This window comes from Haematobia irritans, chromosome 2, assembly GCF_050003625.1.
Source record: "Haematobia irritans isolate KBUSLIRL chromosome 2, ASM5000362v1, whole genome shotgun sequence".
NCBI classification, from domain to species: domain Eukaryota; kingdom Metazoa; phylum Arthropoda; class Insecta; order Diptera; family Muscidae; genus Haematobia; species Haematobia irritans.
In genome coordinates, this window is record NC_134398.1 from 172,984,355 (window position 1) to 173,007,292 (window position 22,938).

The window sequence follows — 22,938 nt, forward strand, 5'->3', positions numbered from 1 at the left end:
CTCTTGAAGGATAGAATTATTTATCCCAAAATGATATATGACAATAGGTAGACTTCTATGATGGTTTGCTTTCAATTTGATTGTATGCAAACGTCTAGTTGGTTTACTTCAATATCAATACTCAGGGTTTAAGATAATAATTCTATCATCTATTAAGAGCTGGGTGGTACAATAATATTATATAAATTAATAAAATTTGAGTTTCTCTTCAATCAATTAATAACACTGTTCCTTCATCGGTGGACCTTCTTTATTTGGAGTTGGCAAAGGAACTGAAAATTGAAATAAGTATTTAAGGATTGCTGATTCATTTGGTATTGCAGATGGCAGCGACGCTAATACGATCCCCTAGTGGAGGGTCGTCACATATAGGGTCTGCCTCTTGAGTCGATGTTGCACTTTGTTGAACGGCTGTTTAGAAACTGTAAAGAAATGAAAACTCTTTACTTGTTGAGTGGTTGTGTGATATTCAAACCTCCAATAATTGATCGTGTAATTTGAATATATTTTCCGCTCTTACATACATAGATCATTTCGCAATATGAAGAATGACTCCTTTATACAAAATAAACACTTAATATTAATATTGTTATTCCATTTCACTATGACTGGTGTAAGATGCACTTCATTGGACAGGTATTTAGCGACTGTAAATAATTTAAAACTCTTTACTTTATAGTATTAAATAATAAGAACGAGTGATCTGGTTCCGTTCTCTTGAACGATTGTCACTTTATTGAATTGAAATTGCCTAAATTATAGTTAGGTGTACCTGTGTCTTATCACATTATTCAGCCGGTTGCACGTAGCGAGTTATGTTTGTTGATCGATCTCTCGGAATAAAACAAAAATATTTTTTTTTATGGACGACTGTCCATTTAGCTGGTTTTATTCTTACTGAATAACAATTTTTGGGAGGTAATATTTTTATAGCTAATTTTTGTAGTAGTTGGCTTAAAGAAATGTGCTGTGTATGCGACATGTGCCTGTGTGGTTAATTTGTAAAAATGCTGCATTTGCAATATGTGGTGTCTGATCGTATGAACCTGTCTGGTTCATCGGTCGTGTCGAATGGCATCGCAAATTGGTGGGTATATGTTTCATCAGCATGTTTGAGTTGGCGTTTGCGGTGTGGACGACGTAATTCCTCTCCCTTGGAATAGAGTGACGGCCATAAGGAACTGCAGGTGGATGTGGCTGGAACGATGATATTTGGTGCTATGTTTTTGCGATTTATCTTTATGGTAACACAAAACGTTGTAATCATTAAGACGGTCAGAACTGTAATGGCGAAGTGAGTTTTATGTTGTTGTCAGCTTCATTTTCTACTATGATGACTGCTTCCTTGTTATCGAAGTAAAAGTCTGCTAATTTCTTCAAATTCAGTGTCTCGATGGTTGCCTCCTCCTCGAAAGGCTGGTGGGGTGATGTGTATATGTTCCCAGAACATAGTGCGGTTGTCTGAGTATCGTATTCCATCGATGAAGACATCGCAAGACTTATAACGTAAAAACGCTGTCCCTTCCACGTCATGGAGTTGTTTACTGCAAGTAGAATTTATTAGAATATGTTTGACATTGATAAAAATTATGTAATTTTCTTAAATCGGAATAATGGCCTCTGTGGAGCCAACGTCATTGAATACACATTTAAAGGGTTTGTGGTTGATCAGATTTCCCAAACAGATCGAGTTACAACTACAATCGTCTGGCATATTAACACTACAACTTGTTAAGTGGTTGTACACAGAAAAAAATTTCACGAAAATTTTTCCAATTAAAATTTTAATTGAGTTTTAAAAAATATTCAATTAAACATTTAATTGATTCAACAAATTTTTTAATTGAAACAAAAATCAATCACAAAAATTAATAGTATCAGTTAATTTTTTAATTGGATCAATTCATTTTTTAATTGGACTTCAATTAATTTTTTAATTGATACTATCATTTCTGTGATTGAAGACATTTCAATTAAAAAATTAATTGGATCAATTAATTTCGTGATTGAACCAGAAAAAAAAATTTTTGTGTATAAGACACTCAAACCTCCAAACCAAATTTTTTGTTCTTTACCCCTTAGTAAAGTTAAACTGTTAATTAATAGCTAAAATGTTGTTTAATTAGTTTTGTTATATATGTCAGGACGATACCCTATATTCGATATTTATTTTTGTAATATCACTGAATTAATAATCATGATTTGGTATTTCTTTGAATTCAATGATAATTTTTTTTTAATTACTTAATATTGTTATTCCATTTCACTATGAATGCTGTAAGATGCACTTCTATAGACAGTTGCTTAGCGACTGAAAGAATTTAAAAACCCTATACATTGTAAAATAATAAAGTTTCAAAAAATATATTTAACCTGCCCACCCGGATGTTGCCGGCGCTTAAAAACGCCAATGCCAAAAAATAATTGTTCAGGCGGCACTAAAGAAGCGCCTTGGCAAAAATTATGAGATTCGCGGCACTCAAAAGCGCCAATGCGAAAAAGATGTAAACACTCCAAATTAGTGTAGAACACTGATTGATTTTTATTTTAATCTTTGCCTTTTTATACAAATTTTTTTAATCTACGATTTGAGTTGGACCTAGAGTCCACTCCATAACTTACCACTATTAATCTAAATACTATGTTTACATTTGCTTGGCAGCATATGATTGTGATTGTTCTGTTGCAACAATGTAACTCGAATTTATTGAGCTACTAAAAAAACGGAATCAAATGTCGATCAAGAATTCAGTCATAAAATTATGTCACTGACCAGCGTAGTATTAAATAATAAGAGCGTTCTCTTGAACGACTGCCACTTTATTGAATCCTTGAGTTAAAAAAATAATATGTTAGAGTCGCCTGGACTCTTTCAACCAAAAGTGAAAAAAAAACTTTAACTTTAGTTATCGACGCGCCGAGCGCCGGACTACTTCTTTATAGAATGGTTAAAAAGACTTAAGACTTAATTTTAATAATAAAAATGCTTACTTGCTAGTTTCTATTAAATCAGACCATGCATTTCAATAATTAGAAAAACCGACAAAAAAATTTAGCTATTGATACGTTTGCATTTATTCATGAATTCTACTCGGATTAATGACACTTGCTGCAATTTTGGTTTAAAAACGGAAATAGGTGAAAAATATATGATAACGGAATGAGATTATTATTTTAAATATTAACAATAACGAAGTTGTAATTAGACCAATATTATATTTGGTAATTATCGATGAGGTTTCTGTTTATAAATATCTGCATGGATCCCCTTTTAGGGATATCATAGCATATGGATAGGAGGTATTATCCTCTAAGTATACCATCCATAGCTCATAAAGAGCTTGATGGCAAGTCCAACGGCTTCAGAATTATATTTGCTTCATTCACCCTGCAGGATCTGTTTAAATATTGTTTTATCAACTTCGGTATAACTTTTTTGATGAGGCATTCTATCCTCTCACTGAAAAATATAACCTCCGTCCACTGTAAGATCATGTTTTCATAATGCTCGAAAGCATTATTTCGACTATTATCCTTAAAATAGATAATACCGTTTTCGAAAAACAATTTAAATTGCTATTAAAATTACCTTGAAATAGATAACTGAATCTGCTTTTATGGGTTTAGTTTTTGAGATATTTTTTATCTATTATTGTTACGCGCCGGCTACACGCTGAGCAAAACTCAAACTTGAAACAATAGGTCGAAATCAATTCGTGAGAAATACAAAGTCAATCTGGCATGGATCGATGGAAAAGTCCCTGGCTAGATCTATCAGGTTGGTAAGTTCTTGACCCGGTAATCATCAGTGCGCGAACATATTAAAAAAACCTTTCCATGCCACGGAGACCGAAAGTTCTTTAAAAAAATCATTGGGAAGAAGACAAATTTCCATGTCGATGTTTAAAGATATTTTGTTATGGTTTCTGAGTCATTGCAATATTTTACCTTAATGGTTTGGGGTATGACTGGATGTTATGTCATACCAAGGTACATTTGTCCTACTCTGTCGCCTATGACATTGCTTGTACCTAGGAATTGACAATGTCCCTTATGTGACCCATTTCTGCCTTTAAAGCGTTTTATTATTCAACATCCCTCAAAAACAAAAGTCTAGTGATTCATGTTTTTAAATTCACAAAATCGAAAAAATTCATTTAATGTAAAATCTTTTATAAGTACAAAAGCATGTCTTAAAATTAACATGGACAATTATTTAGGTCTAAAGTCTATGTGTAAATTACATAAATTTATACATAAAAGTAAATGTAGTAATCCTATGAATAAAGAAAGATATTATTATAACATTTTCTTGAGAATACAAAATTTCATTGATAAGGAAGAATTCCGAAATTAAAAAAAAAATTCAAATATTTGTAAATGTCACTACATGTTTAAAAGTAGTCCCGGTAGTACACCAGAACTTTTCCTTTAAAGGGGTTTAAGATTCTTTACTACGTGGTACACCAAGAAAAGAAAATAATCACATTAATTAAAACGCTAAGGTTTTTAAGTGTAGTGATCGACTTTATTAAATTTGTTTTGCCTTATACACTAATAGTAAATACAAAGAAAGTAATAATAACAACAAAATAAAAAAAATGAAAATAAAATAGTTGAATTATTTTTTGGCCGGAATTGCTTATGCTGCAGTTGAACTCTTTTTCCATAAATTTTCTTGCGCATGCCATTCAATACCTGACGTATGAATTACCACCTTTGATTGGCTGAAATATGGGAATGAAGTGGGAAGAAGATTTGAAATTTAATTTTTGTTCTATTTGAGATTTATTTAATTTTGCCAAACAAAATAAATAAATCATGGCGAATAAACATATTGCGGCCCCTATAGCGGGGAGGGTCGTGAGTAATTTTGAAAGGCTCGCATAAGCTAATTCTTGTTATGTATAATGTCGTAGATGTTTCGGATTAGGATGGGTCCACTGAAATGTCCCATGTTGATCTTGGAGCAGGCTGTGGTGCTATACACATGTTGGCTTTTTTCTTTAAAAAGGACTTAAATAAGTGCTAATCCAACTTACCATGCTGTCAGGCTATGAACTACATGGTAAGTTGAGGTTGGTACGTTTTGGTGGTGGTGAACCATTGTCTTTGTCGCTGGATGCGGCGCTTTGGTTGAGCGGAAACTAGAGAGAGAATAGCGAGTAGGTGGATGGCTCGCTTAATGATACAGGTTGATGTTTTTACCGAAGCTGCCCTGGCGAAACCATTTTACCCTGGAAAAGTTTCAATGACTTTACCAAGTCGCCAGTTCATGACAGGCAAGCTATCTTTAATTACGACTATAGTGCCCAATTGCAGATTTTGAGACTTAGTTTGCCACTTATTAGGCTGATGGAGTTCATTGAGATAAAGTATGCGATTTTGACTTATATCTACATAAAAAGCTGCAACACTAATTTAAACAAAAATTATCCTCTCGATTCTGAATATTGAGATAAACGTGTTTATTAGTTTTTGGCGTCTCAATCAAATGCGATCCACGGATTAGACAGACTTTGTTTATGTTAATTTCTAGCTTTATCAGTTTCTTTCATCAAAAGCTTTTTCGACGTCATAAGCTAGTGTAAGCAATTTTATTTAATAATTGCTGGTTTGCTTACACCTTAATTTTTGATGTGTCTGGATGACGGACCTTCGGAAATAGCCACCAGCACTGGTTTCACATATTCCGCTGTAAGGTCTATGTTAAATTTTAAACAGATGTGTTCATTTTAAGAGTCTAATAGTTAAGTTTTTAGGATTGTATGTACTTTAAAAAAAATTGTATAAACACCTTTTTTGGGTCGCTTTATTCGTAGCTTCTGCTACTGCATAAATCACATATACCTTTTATTTTTTGTAGCTTCTGCTACTCGAATAAAAAAACAAAGATTTTCGTTTGTAGCTTCTACTACCAAAACAAAAATAGATGTTTATTGTTTTAATTGAGTTTTCTAACTGACTTAATTTACTTGATACAATTCTATAAGTAAACTTATACAAAAAAATAAGAAAACTCCTAAAAACTGCTTCTTATTTCAGCTTCCACTGAAACCCCAATCATTGTATAAGTTGGTTGTAATGAAACTACCATTTCGAGTACTTGACTACGACTGAAATTTATTAATGACATTGAGCTTATAAATTAACTATTGTGCTTGCGTTAACATTTCCTAAAATTTATTTTATTCTAGTTGACAATACTAAAACAACAAAATGCCAATAAGTGGAAATGGTTTCCACTAATTGTTTATATAATTTATTGTTTGGTTTATCTGGTATTAAAAGGCTTTTTATAGTTAACTCTTTTTATAAGTTTCTGGGCCTGGCAGTGTAAGAAACAGTGCCACTTTATTTGTTTCTTCAATAGCATTAATGGTAAACAGTTGTTCTATTTTTTTGAGGCATTCCTCGAAATCATTTCAGACCGAAAATTGTTCTATAGATTCGATTAAAGCCATTTCCACAAAATGCCAATTTTATTTTATTTTTTCCACTTAACTTTTTTGTTAAACAAGATGGGGTTTCTTATATACATAAAACAATACGGGTTCTTCTTTGTTTTTGTTTTATTTATTTTCCCTCGTCGCCAAATTGTCGTGTATGCTTGTATGGGATTCCTTTTTATTCAGTCTGACCGGTTTGCCGGTATCACAATGAATAATAATCTTCATCATAAAAATATTAAGCTAACATATATGCATTAGTATTGGTGTACTAAATGGATACATATAAGTACATTAACACAAGGATGTTACCAAATCTTAGGGAATGTATCTACGTTTGATAGTATACATCTACACATTAGCTAATTTTTCATATATATTTCTTTATTTTTGTTTTTATGATAAATATGGAGAAAAAAATGAATCTTTATGAACCATTTGTCTTAACTCTAGCTTAAACAAAATATTATCGCTTCCTTCACGGAGGGGCGTTTTAACCACATCACAAAATGCTCTCATCCAATTGCAATACAATGTTTTCTCCATATCTCGTAGTCGTCTAGGCTCTTTGATAGCTTATTTAGAATATGGGATCATATCCTATGTACTTAATACATTTTTATAACTCAATGGGTTAGATGTTTCCACCAAATTGTTGTTGGACGTCATTATTCAAAATTTAAACTGATGTATCCACCAAATTCAAACAACTATTTATAGCAAATAAACTACTTGGTATGAGTGATTATGGTAATAACGGTTCAAAAAGTTCTATGTTATCTCTATTGTCACAATTATTTACTGTATCAGTGTTCTGAGACAAAGGATTTTGCAAGCTCTGTTGGTCGATGGTTGAGGTTTGGTTTGATTACTCCATCTCTCCTGTGGGCCGGTATTTTCTTTGACTTTCCATTCTCCGATGAGGATTTCGCCGTTCTGGCTTATGAGTTGTTAATTTGCATGTTTCTCAAATGTTGAATGTTGGTGCATGTTTTTTTCAACGCTTTTTAGGGGTGGGGATATACTGCGACCCTTTTAACACCGCACATTTGTTTATATGTATCTCCAATTTTTCAATGCGGGTGAGGGTCCACCCAGAATACCTTTCCTGAAACTCACTCATTTTGGCTTTAATTTCTTCACACTGTGCCTCCAAAACATCGTTGACGTTGTCTGTGAGAGTTACTTTTACCATGTTTGATGTGTGATATATGGATTGCATGTGGAGCTCTTCTTCCGTAAATTTAATATATTCCCCTATTAATGTAATCATGCGTAGCCAGTGAGTTCAGTACTAATTGTTTCATACTTATCCCCAAATTCGTGAAAATCATATTTACATCTAAACAATCCTCAGGCATATGAATTACCTCATATGTAGCCATTCGGTTCCTAAATCCACTATTTATTTTTTAAAAACAGACTTTGGGTTTTCTTGTTGATGTTGACCCTGTTGATTTTGGCCGGAACCACCGCTTTGCATCATGTGCTGCTGATGTACTGTAATGTTTGCCGTGTGGGAGGCAAACGGTCACCAAGAACAAAAAGGATATTTGCCGTGAGGTAGGCAAGTGTTCACACAAAAAAACAAAAAAAGGATTTATGCAGAGATTCCTAAATCCCTACCTTCCCGAATTTTGGCCGACGCTTAAGAGCGCCACTAGACCAGCTAATTTTTGTTGCAGGCACTCTACAGTGCCACTTCAACGAAGAGAAAAATAAAAGCCAGTTGTTTAGGCTCTGTGTAATATCTTTCTGATTTTATTTTCGAAAATGCAATGAATTTATACAAAATTTGGAACTTAGAATTATTGACTATTGAGTGAAAAATGTACTAATACTATTTCAATAAATGGAGTATAGAACTATGGAGCTCACTTATACATGCATATATTTCTATGAAAAATTGATCTACATTTTACCAATACTTTTACTTTCTTTGAGATGCAGGCCTTTCTTAATTCCTATTGGTGGTCATTTGACTCAATTCTGAGTTCATGCAGTTGGTCTACTTACAAAACAATGTATGCAATCCCAACTGGAAACTCTAAACCAATGAAAAGTGTCACATGCCACCAACATCTAATTGGAACTCCACTGAGTGCATTCAACTCAGTCACTACCAAGTGTGTGACTGACCTGCGTCAACAAAAACAAAATATGAATGCACCGAGAATGCAAGTGGATCAAAAATAGAGTACTGTATGCTAATGGGAATGCATGTGTGCATGAGGTTGATTAAGTGTTTCCGATGAGCAGCTTGGTTTCAACTTAGGGTTTTCTTGTTGATGTTGTGAATGTTGAAGATCTTCATTCAGTAACCCATGTCCTCCGTTAGCTGAATGCAGTTCCATATGAAAATATAACGCACGCTTATTCAAAAGCATCCTTCCACACACACCACATCTTCTATGATGCTTTACATGTCTTCGATAAGATGTGAAGGATGCGAAAATGTCCATACAAACCGAACAGGAGAATATTTTTGAACCTATATCGCTTACACTTAAATTCAGATTAACGCAGAAATCAAACCAAAGATCTGTGGCAAGCGCTTAAACCATTTACGTAAAATCAATGAAGCTACTTTGAATTATTCCTTAGCATTCATTTGTTTATTTTATTCATTGTTGTAATGCATTTGTTTATCGTATTAATTTTTTTGTATAGTTTTATTATTCCTCTTGTGATTTTCCCCATCCCATCCTTATACCCAAATGAAAAGACGATAAAATTATTTTTTTTCTTTATATTAATAATTTTATTTTAAAATAATATTTTTAAAAATTACGACATAAAAATATTCATGTAAAATGAGTATTCTTCCGGAGAAAAATTTTGTATTATGCTATCTAATACTTCAGGGTATAGTACATCATACCCCGATATAATTCTAAGTAATATATTCTCACGTGGAGAAAATGGTGGTGGTGGTTGAATGATTTGTACTGACTGCACCACTGGTCGGTTGTGAAATCCTATGACCATTTTGTATTGAATCGATGCTTTCGTCGCTTTCCACAGGAAATAACGGTTGTGAACTTTCGCTGGGGCTGAACTCCATCACCTCTTCAATATCGTCGATATATATGTCCTCATGTCCTGAATCCTTCGGTACATAATTTATGTCGGGTTTGCCAGGCTCTTAATTCTCAACAAGGTTTTTGTTTATAAATATCCGCATGGTATCCACTTTTAGGGATATCATAGCATATGGATAGGAGGTATTGTCCTGTAAGTATACCATCCTTAGTTTTGTTATTCCTCTTGTGATTTCCAGTAAAACCGTTCCCTTATTGCTTCGATATTTCGAAGATAATAAGAAAGCGCAATAAATAAAAACGATGTAGTTCGTTTGAGGTTGAGATATGATCTGATCTTTATTTTTCAAATTTGTTTATAATATATTTCTTATTGCTATTACAAAGTGCATTATGTTAACATAATTTACCAAAAACAAATGGTGGTCTTTAATTGGGTCATGTGAATAAACGGTGATTTTGTAATGACAGAAGCTCGAGTTGCAATTATAGGTTCAAAGAATCAGAATTAGAAAATGAACAAAAGGTAAGTGAGAAAAGGTGTTTTGCAATTGGCAGCAGTTGGGATTGCATTTTTAGATTCAATGTACCAGAATTACAAAATAAACAGAAGATAAGTATGAGAAAAGGTATTTTGCAATTGGAAAAAGATTGGATTGCAGTTTAAGATTTTATATTGCAAAATGAACAAAAAGGTAGGTGTGAGGAAATTTGTTGTGCAATTAGCAGAAAAAGGTAATTTTGCATTGGCAAAATTACTTGTAAACTCAACTTATGTTGCAATTCTATTACAGTTAAATGATTTCAATTTTAGCTGTCATAACAATTTCCCCCATCCCTCCTTATACCCAATTGAAAAGACAATATAATTTTTGTTTCTTTATATTAATAATCTTATTTTAAAATAATATTTTTAAAAATTACGACATAATAATATTCATATAAAATGAGTATTCTTCCGGAGAAAATTTTTGTATTATGGTATCTAATACTTCAGGGTATAGTTCATCATACCCCGATATAATTCTAAGTAATATATTCGCACGTGAAGAAAATGGTGGTGATCGGTCAGACAAAGAGTTCAGCCACGATTGTGGAATCCTCTGACCATTTTGTATTGAATCGATGCTTTCGTCGCTTTCCACAGGATATAACGGTTGTGAACTTTCACTGGGGCTGAACTCCATCACCTGTTCAATATCGTCGATATATTTGTCCTCATGCCCTGAATCCTTTGGTACATAATTTATGTCGGATTTGCCAGGCTCATAGTCAGTATAATTTAATATTCTTATTATCCTTTTCGTTTCATAAAGTTCCACCTTGGTCATCCTTTGACGATTGGTTGTTGCTTCCATTTTCTTACGTTGTTTCTTTTACAGCAGTTTTATGAACACTATTTCCATTTTAGTGTTACTATACCTCAATGACTTTCATATCTCAAAAAAAAAGACATTCCCTCTAATTGACCATGACTTCTCATTGAAGTCAAGCCTCGATTAATATCGATTGTAATGTAATATAAACAAATTCCTTTCTGTGCGCTAATTAATACTACCATCAAATAAAACATTAATTTTTACTTAAACCAAAATTTTTACACTATTGGGTATGGTTAGTATCTTTTTTCTCATTGGATGAATGGAGTCATCGCTCAAGGTGTTGAGCCTCTTCGGCAAATAAAACATCTGATCATCCTCCTTCAGATTGAGAACCACCGATTCGCCATACTTTGTAGAAGTTCTATAGCTTCCAATGATCTCATAGTCCTTGTTCGCCTCCATATCCTTCAAGTGAAAAATGTTCTTCAAATTTTTCTTGTTAAAATCAGCAATCAAATCTGCGTTATCCGCCATCTCTCAATAATTTCAATACATAATATATTCTGATTAGCATAAAATATAGCGACGAACTTTTATACTTTATCAACCATACTCTTTCTGCATTGAACTTCCATATCACGCCGTGGGAATGTTCACTTAACATCCTCAAACACACTAAAGTTCTCCAACCCATTAAATTTTCATAAACAAACACACCGTGGGAATGTTAACTCAATGTCCTCAAACCGATTAAAAGTCCAGAAAACATACTACATTTTTACATCCCACCCACTCTGAGATTGTTTACCTAACGGACTCAAACCCATTAAAATTTCATAAACAAACCACATATTTTTACACCCCCAACCACACTGAGATTGTTTACCTAAACCTCAAACCCATTAAAGTCCACTAACCAATTAAATTTCATAAAAAAAGAACCGATCATATTTACTTAACGTCCTCAAACCCATTAAAACATAATTAGTTCTTTAATCTAGAAGCAGCATTACCGATCAAGTGTTTACTTTACGTCTTCAAACCCAAAGACAATAAACTCTAGGAAGATAGGAAATTGGCTACTGAGGAGATCAAACCATTTACCGTGTTAGTTTCATACTCGAACCAAACGCGTATACGACAAGTATTGTCATAGCATTAAAATGCAAATAAAAATAAATTAAGTGCGCGAAATAAATTTCCATAAAGGGGAAAATGTAATTTTTTTGTTGTAGCCTAAAATTTAACATTGTTTCATTAAGAAAATTAAGTTTTTCATTTAAAACATAAAAACGAAAAATAAATAAAAAAATTACAAACATGTATGGAACTAACATGGTAAATGGAACATTTGGTATGACGCAAGCCAATTTCCTATCTTCCTCAAGTTTATTGTCTTTGCTCAAACCCATTAAATTCTCCACAACAATTTAATTTCGCAAATTAAACAACCCACCCCACTGTGTAATTGTTTACATTACGGACTTAAACCCATTAAAATTGAATTAGAATCGACATTAACCTACTACTTAAGAGCAACAATGCCTTCTAGCCGGTGAGGTTGCAGATCAATGCAGCCTTTTTTTAACTTTATCAATATTCTTTCATTATTACTGTGTTTTCTGCTTTTTATTTTCGTCAAGGTACTGACGAAGTAAAAAGTCTATGGCGTCTATGCGTTCCCAGTAACGCGTTGCTAAGTCCCACGCAGGTGGTGAATCGGCCTTTACTGTTCTGATAAGAAGCGCCTTCTCCTTGCGGAGTCTCCACGTGTAGCCGCCACGTGTCCTTATTTTACCTCTGGTATTTTCGGCTACTGATTTTTCGCTTGGATTCCTCTCCTTTTTTATACTCCTCTATCATCAGTGGTTTTGGTCCAACTTTGGAATCCACAACCCTCGGCTTGGGTTGGACTGCCCGGCAGTATCTTCCATCAATTGAATATTTTTTATTTTATATTATTTTTTTTTTTTTCAATACGAGTTATAAAGTATTAATTATTGTTTATGTTTCTTTCTTTATTTTAATTTAAATGCGAATGGGACGCATCAATTTGGCAGGATCGCCATGTAATGTGAAGATTGAACTGAATGAAACACACAAGTGATTCTTTTGGTTTCTAAATCAATCTCTGTTTATTGTGGGCTCAAGGTCTTTTATACCAATTTCTTCTTAAAACTATTTTACAATTTTACAGTCCTAAATTTACAAATATATATTTACATTTATGAATTGACCAATGAAAAGTCATGGATTTTACACACATTCTTACACACAAATGTTTCTCTTTCTTTCTCTTACTTTCACTTTTTACGTTATAATTGCATTTATGCTGTCTGCGCAGCATTGCTCTGATTTGAACTCATTTGTCCATATTCTTGCTTAGTTCAATGTTCTATTAAGAGTAACAAGAACGGCAATAATATATAGGTCAGTTGGACATATGCATATGTTGATGCAGTCATCGAATGCCAAAGTATGTCGATGAACCAACATAACAATGTTAAACAAAACAATGTTAAGTGCAGATACAGCGTATGTTAAAATGTTGAGAATGTTAACATGCAATTTCATGTACAACAACAAAATGAATGGAATGTGTGAATGATCACACTAAAATATGAATTAGCTCATATGTAACAACACGATTCTTGAACATACTATTTATTTTCCTAAAAACATGATTCTTGAACATACTATTTATTTTCCTAAAAACATGACTAACCACTTCATTACTATTTTTTAAGTGACTGGCACTTTTGTGGTGTCCAAACCAATCACATTGATATGGCATACGTCGCACATATTCCGGCGTGTTACTCCATATGACGTTGTCACATCAACTCTTATGTGGGAGTACCCCATTTGCACACTTTGACTTCATTGATTAAAAAAAATGTTTTTAAAAATATATATAATTTACATATATTTTTCTTATACTCATATTTTTTTGAAGATTATTTTTTGAATGTATTTCGTATATACTTTCTTCACAATACCATCAGTATTCCCCTTATTATACCTATTGCATAAGTAATGCCTCTGCTTTGGTTAAGGTTAATGACTTTGACTGAGTTCCATATCCGCTATTTTTTCTTTATTACTTCAATAACTTACTAACTATATATATTTATATCTATATTTTATTATTTAAAAATTTTCAAGAGAACTTAATAAACAACTAAGGATTAAAAAAAATCCATAATGTCCATATCAAATATTATTGCCGCATTCACCGTCGCTGGATATTGGCGATCATACTCTATACAAGTGTTCATTAGATTTCCCCATCCTTTGTCTCTCTCTATTTCATTGTTCCAAGGCGGTAGAATAGTTACATTGGTAACTACCGCCCTTTCGGGTAATTCCTCCCTAACACTTTCGAACCAGGATTCTGTGAAACGTTGTCCACATTCCAAAAGGCTTGAATCTTCATCCATTTCCATGTCCACTTCCTGTGACATGGACACATCGTACCTTCCACTTTCTTCAGCATTGTCCTCCTCCATGGATGTTTCCACGCTAATGGAATTGACATTTGGAGTTTCTTCCAACTCCAAATACTGCCAAAATCCTGGTGAATTCAGGGCGGTATTGATGGTTCCATCAATTTCACTTTGCAATTGGGAATTTTGCATTTTTGTTCTTAACTGGAGCGAGATTTCTTGAGTATTGTCCTCCATCGATGTCTCCACGCTATGGGAGTTGTCATTTGGAGTTTCTTCCAACTCCAAATACTGCCAAAATCCTGGTGAATTCAGGGCATCATTGTTGGCGCCATCAATTTCTCTTTGCTATTGGAAATTTTTCATTTTTGTTCCTAACTTCACTGAGTAAATCTCGTGCGAGTGAATTAAGAAAAATATTTTCCTCACATGAAACGTTTTTCAATAACCCTTACATTCGGGATATGTATGACACTTTTTCAATATTTGTTTAGAAAACACTCTTAATTTAATTGCATTGAAAGTGAATTGTTTGTTCTTACTCCGGTTACAATAGCAAGCATAAACAAATTTTTTGAATCCAAACAAACTAAACATTTTAGTTTTTAATTACTTTAAGATGAAGTGAGTGGAAGCCCTTCCCTCAATCAATTCTCGTGAACCAAACAAAACAAAACAAATACGAATTTTAATTTTTTATGTTTATTTCTTTATTTTTGTTTTTTTTTATGATAAATATGGGGAAAAAATTAATCTTTATGAACAATTTGTCTTAACTCTAGCTTAAACAAATTCTTATCGCTTTCTTCACGGAGGGGCGTTTTAACCACAGCAAACGCTTCATCGCTGAGGAGTTTCATGGTATCGTTACCAAGGGAAAGAAATCTCGCTGGTAGATACAAAATGCTGTCATCCAATTGTAATACAATTTTTTCGATATATATCATTTTTTCAAACTTTTTAATCTCCGCAAGCGCCAAAGGAAACTGTAGGCCGTCAAATATAAGCTCTATATCGGATGAAAGTTGTATTCGATTTTGACTTATATCTCATCTATAGGATGTTGTCCGAGTAGCGTCGTTAAGAGGCTCTACATATAAAGCTGCAACCAGACACCATTTGAAACAGAAGTTATCCTCTCGATTTTGAATATTGAGACAAGCGCGTTTATTAGGCAATTTTTTTTGGCGTTTCAATAAAGTGTGATCCACGGGTTAGACAGGCTTTGTTTATGTTAATTTGTAACTTTATGAGTTTCTGCAACGCCCACCCAGAATCTCTTTTCTGAAATTCTGATAGCTTGGTCATTATGCGATCTAACTGCTCATCACAAGTTTTTTCGACGTCATCAGCCTGTGTAAGCAATTTCATTTTCGCAGAATGGTTAATAATTGCTGGTTCGCTTACACCGTCATTTTTGCTGTGGCTGGATAACGGACCTTCGGAAATAGCCTCCAGCACTGGTTTCACATATTCCGCAGTTAGATCTATGTTGAATTTCAAACAGATGTGTTCATCTAGTTTGGATTTTAGGAGTCTAATCAGTGGAGTTTTTGCCTCTCTCAAGAATTCACAATAATGATTTTTCTTTACCACTTCATCATTTATTGCAACAAATGTGTTATTCCCACCTTGAACACTATTTTTAATACCGTGTTCACTTTTTAAATGATGGCGTAAGTATTTAGTTTTATTATTTAAAAATTTTCAAGAGAACTTAATAAACAACTAAGGATTAAAAAAAATCCATAATCTTCATATAAAATATTATTGCCGCATCCACCGTCGCTAGATATTGGCGATCATACTCTATAATAGTGTTCATTAGATTTCCCCATTCTTTGTCTCTCTCTATTTCATTGTTCCACGGCGGTAGAATGGTTACATTGGTAACTACCGCCCTTTCGGGTAATTCCTCCCTAAGACTTTCGAACCAGGATTTTGTGAAAATTTGTCCACATTCCAAAAGGCTTGAATCTTCATCCATTTCCATGTCCACTTCCTGTGACATGGACACATCGTACCTTCCACTTTCTTCAGCATTGTCCTCCTCCATGGATGTTTCCACGCTAATGGAATTGACATTTGGAGTTTCTTCCAACTCCAAATACTGCCAAAATCCTGGTGAATTCAGGGCGGTATTGATGGTTCCATCAATTTCACTTTGCAATTGGGAATTTTGCATTTTTGTTCTTAACTGGAGCGAGATTTCTTGAGTATTGTCCTCCATCGATGTCTCCACGCTATGGGAGTTGTCATATGGAGTTTCTTCCAACTCCAAATACTGCCAAAATCCTGGTGAATTCAGGGCATCATTGTTGGCGCCATCAATTTCTCTTTGCTATTGGAAATTTTTCATTTTTGTTCCTAACTTCACTGAGTAAATCTCGTGCGAGTGAATTAAGAAAAATATTTTCCTCACATGAAACGTTTTTCAATAACCCTTACATTCGGGATATGTATGACACTTTTTCAATATTTGTTTAGAAAACACTCTTAATTTAATTGCATTGAAAGTGAATTGTTTCTTCTTACTCCGGTTACAATAGCAAGCATAAACAAATTTTTTGAATCCAAACAAACTAAACATTTTAGTTTTTAATTACTTTAAGATGAAGTGAGTGGAAGCCCTTCCCTCAATCAATTCTCGTGAACCAAACAAAACAAAACAAAACAAATACGCATTTTAATTTTTTATGTTTATTTCTTTATTTTTGTTTTTTTTTTATGATAAATATGGGGAAAAAATTAATCTTTATGAACAATTTGTCTTAACTCTAGCTTAAACAAATTCTTATCGCTTTCTTCACGGAGGGGCGTTTTAACCACAGCAAACGCTTCATCGCTGAAGAGTTTCATGGCATCGTCACCAAGGGAAAGAAATCTCGCCGGTAGGTACAAAATGCTGTCATCCAATTGTAATACAATTTTTTCTCCATATCTCATTTTTTCAAACTTTTTAATCTCCGCAAGCGCCAAAGGAAACTGTAGGCCGTCAAATATAAGCTCTATATCGGATGAAAGTTGTATTCGATTTTGTCTTATATCTCATCTATAGGATGTTGTCCGAGTAGCGTCGTTAAGAGGCTCTACATATAAAGCTGCAACCAGACACCATTTGAAACAGAAGTTATCCTCTCGATTTTGAATATTGAGACAAGCGCGTTTATTAGGCTATTTTTTTTTTTGGCGTTTCAATAAAGTGTGATCCACGGGTTAGACAGGCTTTGTTTATGTTAATTTCTAACTTTATGAGTTTCTGCAACGCCCACCCAGAATCTCTTTCCTGAAATTCTGATAGCTTGGTCATTATGCGATCTAACTGCTCATCAAAAGTTTTTTTCGACGTCATCAGCCTGTGTAAGCAATTTCATTTTCGCAGAATGGTTAATAATTGCTGGTTCGCTTACACCGTCATTTTTGCTGTGGCTGGATAACGGACCTTCGGAAATAGCCTCCAGCACTGGTTTCACATATTCCGCTGTTAGGTCTATGTTGAATTTCAAACAGATGTGTTCATCTAGTTTGGATTTTAGGAGTCTAATCAGTGGAGTTTTTGCCTCTCTCAAGAACTCCTCCGGTAGGAGAATAGATGTCCTGTTGTTATATTCGTAGGACGTAATTCTCGCATTGAAAAAGGAAAATATTTCGTTCACGTTTTCTTCAATTTTTTTGGTAAAATTTTTTATGTTAATTTGTCCTTTCATGTACTTTTTTCATGGGAACATATACATTACAGTCTTCACAATAATGATTTTTCTTTACCACTTCATCATTTATTGCAACAAATGTGTTATTCCCATCTTGAACACTATTTTTAATACCGTGTTCACTTTTTAAATGATGGCGTAATGCGTAAAAGTTATTAAATAATGCTTTACACACAAAGCAATGGTTTTTGCTATGCCGTAAGTAATCCCTTTTCACAAAAGTACACGGACAAAAATGACAGTTATAACGCACCATTGTTTCTTTTTTATAATCTTTTTAACTGTAAAATTGAAAATCTCGAGAAAATCAAAAGTCGTGTTTACTGACCGACGTTGAAATCACAAGTAAAAAATAAAGAAAACTCCTTCTTTAATTTCTTCTTACTTCAGCCATGGTACATAGTTTTTTTCTTTTTTTGTTAATTTTTAAGTATTTTGTTCAAAGAAGTTCTATCGAAAGTGAAGCAAGACCTCACTCAAGGAAAAATGTATGTTATAAATATTTTGTTTTTTTTTGTGCTTTATTTTTTCTTTATTACTTCAATAACTTACTAACTAGATATATTTATATTTATATCTATATTTTATTCTTTAAAAATTTTCAAGAGAACTTAATAAACAACTAAGGATTAAAAAAATCCATAATCTTCATATAAAATATTATTGCCGCATCCACCGTCGCTGGATATTGGCGATCATACTCTATAAAAGTGTTCATTAGATTTCCCCATTCTTTGTCTCTCTCTATTTCATTGTTCCAAGGCGGTAGAATGGTTACATTGGTAACTACCGCCCTTTCGGGTAATTCCTCCCTAAGACTTTCGAACCAGGATTTTGTGAAACGTTGTCCACATTCCAAAAGGCTTGCATCTTCATCCATTTCCATGTCCACCTTTTGTGACATGGACACATCGCACCTTCCACTTTCTTCAGCATTGTCCTCCTCCATGGATGTTTCCACGCTAATGGAATTGGCATTTGGAGTTTCTTCCAACTCCAAATACTGACAAAATCCTGGTGAATTCAGGGCGGCATTGATGGTTCCATCAATTTCACTTTGCAATTGGGAATTTTACATGTTTGTTCTTAACTGGAGCGAGATTTCTTGAGTATTGTCCTCCATGGATGTCTCCACGCTATGGGAGTTGTCGTTTGGAGTTTCTTCCAACTCCAAATACTGCCAAAATCCTGGTGAATTCAGGGCATCATTGATGGCGCCATCAATTTCTCTTTGCAATTGGGAATTTTGCATTTTTGTTCTTAACTTCACTGAGATTTAAATGCGAGTGAATTAAGAAAAATATTTTCCTCATATGAAACGTTTTTCAACAACCCTTACATTCGGGATATGTATGACACTTTTTCAATATTTGTTTAGAAAACACTCTGGACTTAATTGCATTGAAAGTGAATTGTTTCTTCTTACTCCGGTTACAATAGCAAGCATAAACAAATTTTTTGAATCCAAACAAACTAAAAATTTTAATTTTTAATTACTTTAAGATGAAGTGAGTGGAAGCCCTTCCCTCAATCAATTCTCGTGAACCAAACAAAACAAATACGCATTTTAATTTTTCATATTTATTTCTTTATTTTTGTTTTTTTCTTTTATGATAAATATGGGGAAAAATTAATCTTTATGAACAATTTGTCTTAACTCTAGCTTAAACAAATTCTTATCACTTCAATTTGTTCTCCATATCTCGTAGTCGTCTTATAGGCTCCTTTGATAGCACATTCAGAATATGGGATCATATCCTTTATGCTTAATACATTTTTGTAACTCTATGAGTTAAATGTTTCCACCAAATTGTTGTTGGACGTCATCTTTCAAAATTTAAACTGATGACTTCACAAAATTCAAGCAACTATTTATAGCAAATAAATTAGTTGGTATGAGTGATTAAGATGATCACAGTAACTAATTTTCAGTACATTTATTATAACCACTCATTTGGTTCTTTAGTATGGACTCAATTATAGTTAGTGTCCCAAGCACACACATTCTTTATTTCCCAAATATTTCATTTTCGCAGAATGGTTAATAATTGCTGGTTCGCTTACACCGTCATCTTTGCTGTGGCTGGATAACGGACCTTCGGAAATAGCCTCCAGCACTGGTTTCACATATTCCGCTGTTAGGTCTATGTTGAATTTCAAACAGATGTGTTCATCTAGTTTGGATTTTAGGAGTCTAATCTGTGGAGTTTTTGCCTCTCTCAAGAACTCCTTCGGTAGGAGAATAGATGTCCTGTTGATATATTCGTAGGACGTAATTCTCGCATTGAAAAAGGAAAATATTTCGTTCACGTTTTCTTCAATTTTTTTGGTAAAATTTTTTTTTTAGGTTCATTTGTCCTTTCATGTACTTTTTTCATGGGAACATATACATTAAAGCCTTCACAATAATGATTTTTCTTTACCACTTCATCATTTATTGCAACAAATGTGTTATTCCCATCTTGAACACTATTTTTAACACCGTGTTCACTTTTTAAATGATGTCGTAATGCGTAAAAGTTATTAAATAATGCTTTACACACAATTTTTTGGCGTTTCAATAAAGTGTGATCCACGGGGTAGATAGGCTTTGTTTATGTTAATTTCTAACTTTATGAGTTTCTGCAACGCCCACCCAGAATCCCTTTCCTGAAATTCTGATAGCTTGGTCATTATGCGATCTAACTGCTCATCAAAAGTTTTTTTCGACGTCATCAGCCTGTGTAAGCAATTTCATTTTCGCAGAATGGTTAATAATTGCTGGTTCGCTTACACCGTCATTTTTGCTGTGGCTGGATAACGGACCTTCGGAAATAGCCTCCAGCACTGGTTTCACATATTCCGCTGTTAGGTCTATGTTGAATTTCAAACAGATGTGTTCATCTAGTTTGGATTTTAGGAGTCTAATCTGTGGAGTTTTTGCCTCTCTCAAGAACTCCTTCGGTAGGAGAATAGATGTCCTGTTGATATATTCGTAGGACGTAATTCTCGCATTGAAAAAGGAAAATATTTCGTTCACGTTTTCTTCAATTTTTTTGGTAAAATTTTTTTTTAGGTTCATTTGTCCTTTCATAATGATTTTTCTTTACCACTTCATCATTTATTGCAACAAATGTGTTATTCCCATCTTGAAGACTATTTTTAACACCGTGTTCACTTTTTAAATTATGGCGTAATGCGTGAAAGTTATTAAATAATGCTTTACACACAAAGCAATGCTTTTTGCTATGCCGTAAGTAATCTCTTTTCACGTTAAAAGTACACGGACAAAAATGACCATTTGCTGCAATAAAGACCTCTCCCTCTTCTCGCAGCGGTAACACCTGAAGCTAGTCTTGGCGATTCTAAAAAATGACTGTTGTGAATGAAGAAATCTTGCAGAATCACTTATATTACTTTTAAGCACAATTATGGTTTTATGATTCGTTTTCTTAGGTAGCGATGGAAAACTCTGTTCGATTTCTTCATCGAGCATGTAAAAACGATTCGAAAATATTGTTGGGTATTTGATTTTGGTCTCACGGTAACACCTGAAGCATTGTGAAAAAGGGATATGTGGCATAACTTTTATTCTCGCATAATCGTACGCCAAAACATATTCGGGCAATACAAGCTCCTTAAACAATATCTTCATTCTTTTTGTGGGGAAAAATCATCCCCCTCCTTTCTCTTCACTCTAAAGATCTGTTTTAAGCTTTGTTGTAAGGTGTGCCTGCTGTTGTAAACTTTGGCTCTAGCTGGGTAATCTTTATCCGTTGGACTGTGGTTTCCTTTGTATTTCGTGCAAGTGACGTTTTTAGATGGACAATTTTCTACCAACGTGTGTTGGGTAAATCATACGCTATATAGTGCAGCTGATTGCTTGCAGTGTTTGGCAAAATGATTAAAGCGGTAACACCTGAAGCATTGTGAAAAAGGGATATGTGGCATAACTTTTATTCTCGCATAATCGTATGCCAAAACATATTCGGGCAATACAAGCGTCTTAAATGATATCTTCACTGTTTTTGTGGGGGAAAAAATCATCCCTCTCTTTTCTCTTCACTCTAAAGACCTTCAAAATATCTGCTCCTTCGCTTCTAAACATTTTGACTATCTCCTCTTCTGATATGTCGGTATCCACAGGGTATACCACCCCCATTTTGGAGACAAAGTGTGAAAAAATTTTCGGATGGTATCCATTTGTTCGCATTCGTGAATGTAACATTCCCTCTACCAATCCAATTTTGGTCACCCCTTCAACGTCCGGTATTTCTAATTTTTCTGGCCAAACCAACTAAACTTAATGGTTGTCTAATGTCACTCGAAGAGATCACATCTACGTACACCATGTATGGGCGGGGTAGCCGTCGTCATAGAAATAATTGTCATTATTGACGGTGGCGTTCACATCAGTTTTTGGTATCGCGTCTACAATATCATTTCTGATAGCCGTACTGCTCTCAATTCGCCGCTCCTTCATTTTGCCTGTGGTCCTTTCCAAACTTGAATCTCTTTTGCCTATAGACCTGTCACCAGGGCTTCCAGTCGGCCTATTGGGTAGTGGAGGATCCCCTGGATCCTCCGCGGACACTGCAGAAATATAACAACAAAACCAACAATGAACAGACTATCAGCTAGCACGTAAAAATAAAAAATGTCTTTCTCCTTTCTTTTTTTTCAAATCCTTCACTGTGAAGGGATATAAAAACTCGGTAAATAAATGTCCGTAGTAGAAATGGAAAAATTCTAGAAATTTCCGCCAAAAACGCCCGAGTTACTAACAAACAACTTTACGTGCGAAACTGAAACTCGAATGTCATCAACGACTGTCCTCTCATCTTTTTCTGTCCATTCGTCAATGTCAATTTGATGTCTTGCATCAGTCTGTATCGTAGCGTATCGTGTTGTAGCATAACGTACATTTAGTATGGGACGTTAATACGTTGGACCTACAGGACGACATCCTACATAAGTAAATCGAAAACCAT

At 34.1% G+C, this 22,938-nt stretch overlaps 1 protein-coding gene across 3 annotated transcripts in view; it reads left to right on the forward strand.

Annotated features, from left to right (window-relative positions):
* dbr (debra) overlaps nt 1–22,938 on the forward strand; it is an 83,940-nt gene that overhangs the window by 59,086 nt on the left and 1,916 nt on the right. The gene's annotated exons all lie outside the window — the stretch shown is intronic.